Raw genomic sequence first — 8,242 nt, forward strand, 5'->3', positions numbered from 1 at the left:
GCAGCAGAAAGAGTGTGTGGGGGGGGTGGAAATAAGAGTACATGGATCAGTCCCCCCAGTTTTAAAGACAGTAGGCTATCAAAGGAGGCTAGCCCCGACCTGAGTTGTAGCGGACACAATGGTCTCCACATTAGGCAACCTAGACTTGCTTCAAAGATGCCTCCATATTAAGAGAACTGGGCAAATTCAGCTTGTTATAAATTGAGGTTCCTTGATGGCAGGAAATGTCTTTTTGCTCATGTTTGAATCCTCATTGGTTAGCACATTTCCTAGAACAAAGATAGCAAGCACGTAATAAGTGCTTTCCTTCCTTCCTTCCTTCCTTCCTTCCTTCCTTCCTTCCTTCCTTCCTTCCTTCCTTCCTTCCTTCCTTCCTTCCTTCCTTCCTTCCTTCCTTCCTTCCTTCCCCCCTCCCTCCCTCCCCCCTCCCTGCCTCTCTCCCTCCCTCCTTCCCTCCCTTCCTTACTTACTCCCTCCCTTCCTCCTTCCTTCCCTCCCTTCCTTCCTTTCTTCCCCCCTCCCTCCCCCTCCCTCTCTCCCTGCCTCTCTCCCTTCCTTCCTTACTCCCTCCCTTCCTCCCTCCTTCCTTCCCTCCCTCCCTCCCTTTCTTCCTTTCTTCCTTCCTTTCTTCCCCCCTCCCTCTCTCCCTCCCACTCTCTCTCCCTCCTTCCCTCCGTCCTTCCCTCCCTCCCTTCCCTTCTTTCCTTCCTTACTCCCTCCCTTCCTCCCTCCTTCCCTCCCTTCCTTCCTTCCTTCCTTCCTGTTTGATACATCAGGCAATACTCTTAAGTATGGTTATGAGAGAGAAGTGACCATTAAAATGGTAATTTATGTGTCCTCAGGGTCTGGACCATTTGTTTAATTGACTTCCTTTCTTATGCCCACTGTATCCCATATAATTAAGGCAGTTAATACTACAAAGTCGATGGGGTTCAGCTACTGGAGAGCTTCTACAGAATCTAAGGTTAGCAAGAATCCTAAGAGGTTACCTTCCCCACAACCCCCAGGAAACCTTGAGTCCACATTTTCTAGCTGGTAAGTTCTCAGTATGTGAGCCTTCAATTAAGTAGCTTTTGATTAAGGCCTACAAAGCAGATAAGAAAAATCTACAAATTTCAGAGAGAGCTCAGGACTTGTGCTGACTCTTAGAATAAAAAAGCAAATAATCTAAGCCTTACTTGATTCAGATTTACCTTATTTTGTCCTAGAGAAATGAATTACACTGTGGGAACATGACTATTGAAAAAAGATAAACTCAAATGACGCAGGCTGTTCTGCATATAACTTGCTACATATAAATTCCACATAATTCAAAGATTTCTAAAACTACAACATACTGAGCAAACACAATATTAAAATGAGCTCGGTAAGAACTATAGGAATTTTTTTCATAATAATTAGGGTTTTTAAATATTCTCCCAGATTATTTCTGTTACAGGAACACTAAATCGTGTGGGCAAAATATCATTAAGCATCTTTCCCATTAAGCCATATGTGTCCATACATCAGCAACCTGTGATTTTAATGCTATGGGAATTCCATCAGTTCAAATTTCAACCCCATCTATGACTTAGTAGATAAATCTTACAGAGCTGCCTAAGACTCAGAGAGATTATGTGACTTGTCCTCAGTCAGACAACTAATAAGTACCAGAGGCAAGATCGGAGTCCAAGTCTTCCCAACTCTTAGTCCAATACTCAGGTCGGTCAACAAGTATTTATTAAGCACTTACTTTGGGGCAGGCATTGTGCTAAGTGCTGGGACTAAAAAGACAAGCAGAAAGAAATATATTACCTCCCCTCAAGGAACTTACAATGAAGCTGAAGTGGGAGGGAGAAGGTACCTATGAGGGGTACAGTGGAGAAAGTTCAGAGAATAAGGAGTGGAGCCCAGAGAAGAACGAATACATAGTTGACCTGGGCACTTTCCTTAAAATGGAGCTTCTGGGAGAAACTGATCAACAAAAGGAAGGGCTTCAGGGGTGGAGTATATTTCAAATGTTGAGAAGGCCAAGGGGGTAGAGTGACTTCCAGAGTGAGAAAACTTTCATTGTGATAAGAGGCTGCTGTGGCATGACAGAGAAAGTCTGGTAACTCAGGAGCAAGGTCCAAAGAGGAATGAAGACCATATTGCCACACCACGGCTATACTATACTCTCTTTTGAGCTATTTTTAATACCAAATATTTATTATCCAAAAAATTCAGAAAAGAGGTGGCAGCTGGGTGGCACAGTGGATAGAGTACTAGAGCTGGAGTTAGGAAACCCTCAGTTCACATTTTACCTCAGATACTTCCTAGCTGTGGGACCCTGGGCAAGTTACTTACCCTCTATCTGCCTCAATTTCCTCATCTGTAAAATGGGAATTATAATAATGCCTACTAAGCACCCTTCCCTTCCTTTTCCCTCCCTCCCTCTCTTCCTTTCTTTCTAGTATAGCAAACAGAGCAAACACTTTACCCGAACAGTTCACAGCAAGACTTAGTCCTGAGGTTTGCCAACAAGAATGACAGACAACTGAGGATCTAGCTTCCATCAAATATAAAGCATATGGAAAAGGCAGAACATATCTAGAGGAAGGGGTCCAATGATGATGAAGGGACTGTAGATCATGCCATAGGAGGAGTGTGGTGTGATGACTAGAATACCAGACCTGGAGCTTGAAAAACCTAGGCCCAAATCCTTCCTCAGTCACTTATCAGCTGTGTTGTCCTGAGGAAACTATTTCCTTTCCCTGGGCTTCACTTTCCTCATCTAGAAAATGAGGGGTTGAACTCAATGACCTGTAAGTCCCCTTCTAGCTTTCAGTCTTTGATCCTATGGCTGAATCTCTGAACTCTAAGGCTGATTGAATGAATTGGAAATATATGGCCTAGGGGGGAAAAAGGATTTATTTCTTTAAGTATTTGAAGGGCTACCATGTGAAAGGAGGATTGGACTTCCTTTTATAAGGTCCAAATGGCAAGCGAGGCACAATCTGAGAGAAGTTGTTGAGAGGAAGATTTGGCTAAGAACTTCTAAAGACTGAGAACTATCCAATTGCGAAATGGGCTGCTTTGGGAGGACATGGGCTCTCCATCTCTGAAGGTTTTCAAGTGTTATTGGGGATGTCATTCAGAGACTTCCTTCTTAAGCCTGGGAAATATGATATGATCTTTGAAGTCCCTTCATAGTCCAAGTTTCTGTGATTGGTGATTCCAGACTAGCCTTTTGGGCTTGTTACTCCATATTCCAAGGAGGAAGAAAAAGTTAGAGTACAGAATTTGCTACTCACTCCTTAGCTTTATCACATATTGTCCTTCTCCTACCCAAATGACAGATGAAATTCAAAATATCATAAAGCCAATTGCTAGCCTAACAAGTATTGATCAGGAAGTAACTTAATAAAGTTTTAGGGATGGAAGGGACCATGAAAATAATTTAAATACCTCATTTCATATATAGAAAAAGAAACAACTCTGCAAAGTTAAATTCAACAAGCAAGAGTCAACAAGCATTTATTAAGTGCCTCATATGTTTCAAGTATTGTGCTAGTCACTGAATGAAGTGACTTACCCAAGGGCACACAACTAATCTGCAACTGATCCAAGTCTCTAACTTCTTTTTTTGGGGGGGGGGAGAGGGGGGCAATGAGGGTTAAGTGACTTGCCCACCAGGGTCACACAGCTAGTGAGTGTCGTGTCTGAGGCCAGATTTGAACTTGGGTCCTCCTGAATGTTTTATCCACTGTGTGCTTTATCAACTGTGCCACCTAGCTGCACCCCCAAGTCTCTAACTTCTATTAATTCCAGTGCTCTTTCCATGATATCACAATCCTCTTAACAACATGTTACAGCATGTACTAGAACAGAGAAAAATTACTTTTCCCAGGGAACAGTTTGGGGGAGCAAAATAGAGAGGTTCTTTCCTAGCTAAGAATGATCTAATATTATCAACAGGAGCAGCTGTGTTGCTATGTTAAAAAAGAATGTCAGTCAGCTGAGTAAATAAAAGCGTTTGGGTCATTACTGTGTGTGTGTGACTCTTTGCTAAGTGGCAGCTTGGCCTAATAGAGAACCAGACCTGCATTCAAGAAGTTGTTCAGTTGTTTGTCTGTCATGTCTGACTTTTCATGACCCTACTTAGGGTTTTCTTGGCAAAGATACTGGAGGGGTTTGCCATTTTCTTCTGTAGCTCATTTTTACAGATGAGGAAACTGAGGTAAACAGGGTTAAGTGACTTGCCTAGGGTCACACACCTTGTAAGTATCTAAGGCTGGAATTGAACTCAGGTCTTCCTGCCTCTAGGTCCTGTGCTCAAGAAGTCACTTTCAAGAACTGAGTTAAATTTCTGGCTCTGACACATGCTGAATATGATAGCCTGGGCAAGTCACCCAACATCTCTCAGTACCTCCAGCAACTCTCTAAAGTTATAAACCACAGATCTGCTTTTGTAGAGGAAACTTTCTGAACCAATGATGTCATAGGTTTGCTCAAAAAAGAAAAAAAAAACTACACTCTTTGCTCCAGAACCTGGCTGGGAAGTCTTAAAAAGTTGCCTAGGGCACTAAGAGGTTAAGTCATTTGCCCAAGGTTACACAGACAATATATTACAGAAAGAGGATTTGAACCCAAAACCTGAGAAGGGAAGACATAAAGCCGGAAAGGTGAAAGCCCAGTTAAGACTATTATAGCAATAAGGACCACACCTACCTGAAGATCTTGCATTTAGAGGAAGGATGGGTTTAGTGTTGCAAAGGTCAGATGAAAATCCAGGGTCATCTAGTTCAATTGTCCTTGCTTAGGGATACAAATTCTAAATCTATGATCTTATGACTTTACTGTGTCTATTGAACCTTTTTTCTTTTTGCAATCTAGTCTCCTAATGGATTTCTCAAATGCATTGTCCATCCCAGCATGAGTCCCTTGGGGAAGGAGATTAGAATTTCCTTCTGTCTTCTCAGAGAGGAAATCTGAGCCAAGCCACTTCTCTTCCTTTGATAGAACTGAAGTGTTTTCTTACTCACCAGGCTTGTTTATTGTTAGTTGAAAAAGTTGTTAGTGAAGAGGGCCATTATGCTGTAGATTCACTGGCAGCAGCAAAATGCAGGGAAGCTTCTAATGTGTTATAATTTTCTTAGCAAAAATGAGAAATGGGTCCAGAAGAAGAAATGGGTCTTCTATAGGCTGGAGACAATGCTGAGGTGGATGTTACTGACATCAAATGGAACACTGTTTCTTCTTTTTGACTGAGATGAGTAAAAATCATCTTCCATAGCTTTCTACTTTGTTTTGATTTCCTTTTGTAATCTCTCCTCCTAAAACAACTCCCATACACATACCACTCCATTCTTCCACCTCTCCTCACAAGGGGAGATAAGCTATGTGGAATAGGAGCAATAGAATTGTAAATTATTAGGCAGTGTGTCAACTAAATAGTTTACCCCTACTCTTGTTTTGTAAAGGGATAGTAGGCTTTTGAAGCTGGAAGGCATTTTAGAGATCAATTGCTCCCTTGCTCTTATTTTACAGATGGAGAAACTGAGAACCAGGAAATGAAATAACTTGCCCAAGATGAGACAGCTAGTTTGTAGTAAAATCAAGACCAGAACCCAGCTCCTCTTGCATTTGAAAAGTTGAAGTTAATTGGAGATGGTTAGCTTGGAGAAGAGAAGAGTTCAAGGCAGTGTGAGAGCCATTTTTAGATATTTTAAGGGATGTCATGTGCGGAAGAAAGATTAGACTTCTGCTTGGCCCCAGATGGTAGAAGTAGAAGTAATTGGTACTTTCTATTTCTTTTTTTCCCCCCTGGGCAATGGGGGTTAAGTGACTTGCCCAGGGTCACACAGCTAGTATGTGTCAAGTGTCTGAGGTCGGATTTGAACTCAGGTACTCCTGAATCCAGGGACAGTGCTTTATCCACTGCGCCATCTAGCTGCCCCCGTACCTTCTATTTCTAAGGAACACCAAATGGCAGACGACGCTGGTGTTGCAGGAGGAGCTGGAGGCCCCCGGGGGGCCCCAGAGTCACAGGCCAAGGAGGCTTCCGAGGTGGCTTCAGTAGTGGGGGCCGAGGTTGAGATAGGGGCCGTAGTCGAGGCCAGGCCGAGGCTGTGGGGCCTGAGGAGGAAAGGCTTAGGATAAGGAGTAGGTTCCTGTCGCCAAGCTGGGCCGCCTAGTCAAGGACATGAAGATCAAGTCTTTGGAGGAGATCTATTTTTTTCTCCCTTCCTATTAAGGAATCTGAGATCATAGATTTCTTCCTGGGGTCTTCATTGAAGGATGAGCTTCTGAAGATCATGCCTGTTCAGAAACAGACTAGAGCTGGACAACATACCAGGTTCAAGGCTTTTGTGGCCATTGGCAACTACAATGGCCATGTTGGCTTGGGTGTCAAGTGCTCCAAGGAAGTAGCCACAGTGATTCGTGGTGTTATCATTCTGGCCAAGCTGTCCATTGTTCCTGTCAGATGTGGCTACTGGGGGAATAAGATTGGCAAGCCTCACACAGTGCCCTGCAAGGTCACTGGGTGCTGTGGATCAGTTTTGGTGCTCCTGATCCCCACCCCTCGAGGTACTGGCATTGTCTCAGCTCCTGTGCCTAAGAAGTTCCTAATGATGGCTGGAATTGATGACTGCTACACTTCTGCAAGGGGCTGTACTGCCACTCTGGGGAACTTTGCTAAAGCTACCTTTGGTGCCATCTCCAAAACATACAGCTACCTAACCCCAGACCTGTGGAAGGAGACTATGTTTACTAAGTCTTCCTATCAGGAATTCACCAACCATCTTGTGAAGACTCACGCTCGGGTGTCTGTGCAGAGGGCCTAGGCAGCTGCTGTGGCAACCACATAAGATGTTTTTTAATAAACAATGAATAAACTGAACTATGCCTGCTAAAAAAAAAAAGAAGTAATTGGTACAAGTTGAAAAATGCAAGTTTAGTCTTGATATCAGGAAAAACTTCCTAGCTATCGGAGCTGTCCAAAAATGAAATGGACTGTTTCAGGGAGGTAGGGAATCCCCATCATGTGAGCTCTCCAAGCAAAGGCTGGATGAAGACTTGTTGGAGATGTTATAGAAGGGACTCTTCCTTGAGCATGGGTTGGAATATGTATGTGTATGTATATGTGTGCATGTGTATATATACATACATTTCCATGTATATGTGTGTATATATACACACATACATATACAAACATGCATAGAGAGAGAGAGAGAGGAAGAGGGAAAGAAAGAGGGAGAGGGAGACAGAGAGGGAGACTGGTCATCAGTCCCTTCTCTTAGATTCTGTTAAAATTAATCAGAAGCATGAATTATTTCCAGGAGAAAGACTTCTATTAATGTTCCCTAAATAAATGTTCTCTGCCACAAAATAGGAGCAAGCCCAAGTTGAGTATAGCTTTCAAAGTTCATCATCTTTTTTTAAAAGGGTCAAAGATTCAATTTAATTCAACTCAGTGGGTGGTTCCCAAGTACTTCCTATAAACCCAGCACTGAACTAGGCAATATAGGAAAGACAACAAAAAACAGTTCAAGGATCTGTGTGATTCCATTGGTGTGGCTACACTGACACTGATCATGACTTTTACACTTTAGGGAGATGGTTTTCAGGTATTTCTGGGTCTAAAAATCTCATTACCTCATGGTCAGTTTGCTGGTAATGAACTTCTCTCAATTTTGAAACTCCTGATCCTCAAAAATACATGGCCACACCCAGGCCTGTATTTGAAGCTTTTTCTGCATGGTAGAATAAGCTCCAGTGGCAATGTCTCTGAAAATGTTGAGTTGCTGCCATGCCAGAATGAAGTGCTACAGTAAACAAAGCTCCAGTAGAGGCCAGGAGATACAAGAGAAATTTTAAAAAAACCCAAAAAACCCTTTATTCTTGCTCTTAGGGAACTTGAAATCTGGAAGATAATGGAAATAATTGATCATAAAAAAACATTATGTGGTCACATGCTACATAGTATGAAATGTGAATACAGTAAGAATTCAGAGGAAAGAAAAAGGTTATTGGGGTTGGAATGGTGGGGGGGGGAGCCAGGATTTTAGCTAGATCTGGAAGTATGGGGAGGGTTTAAGGAGACAGAGAAAAAGGGGAAGAAATTCTAGGCTAGCAATGATCATTTCAGGTCTGCATTTGAGGAACAAGTTTCCTCTGCAAAATCACATGAGAGTCAATCCCCATGAAGCCAGCTATGCCATGGTGTTCTAATACCCACCTTTTCTGTGTACACTGATAACCACAGGATAGAAATATTGAG

General features: G+C 42.7%; 1 pseudogene; it reads left to right on the forward strand.

The window, feature by feature from the left end:
- The first annotated feature begins 925 nt into the window (after positions 1-925).
- Positions 926-6,806, forward strand: LOC122749971 (annotated as a pseudogene).
- The last annotated feature ends 1,436 nt before the right edge of the window (positions 6,807-8,242 follow it).

Source organism: Dromiciops gliroides, chromosome 1, assembly GCF_019393635.1.
Source record: "Dromiciops gliroides isolate mDroGli1 chromosome 1, mDroGli1.pri, whole genome shotgun sequence".
In the NCBI taxonomy this organism is placed as follows: Eukaryota; Metazoa; Chordata; class Mammalia; order Microbiotheria; family Microbiotheriidae; genus Dromiciops; species Dromiciops gliroides.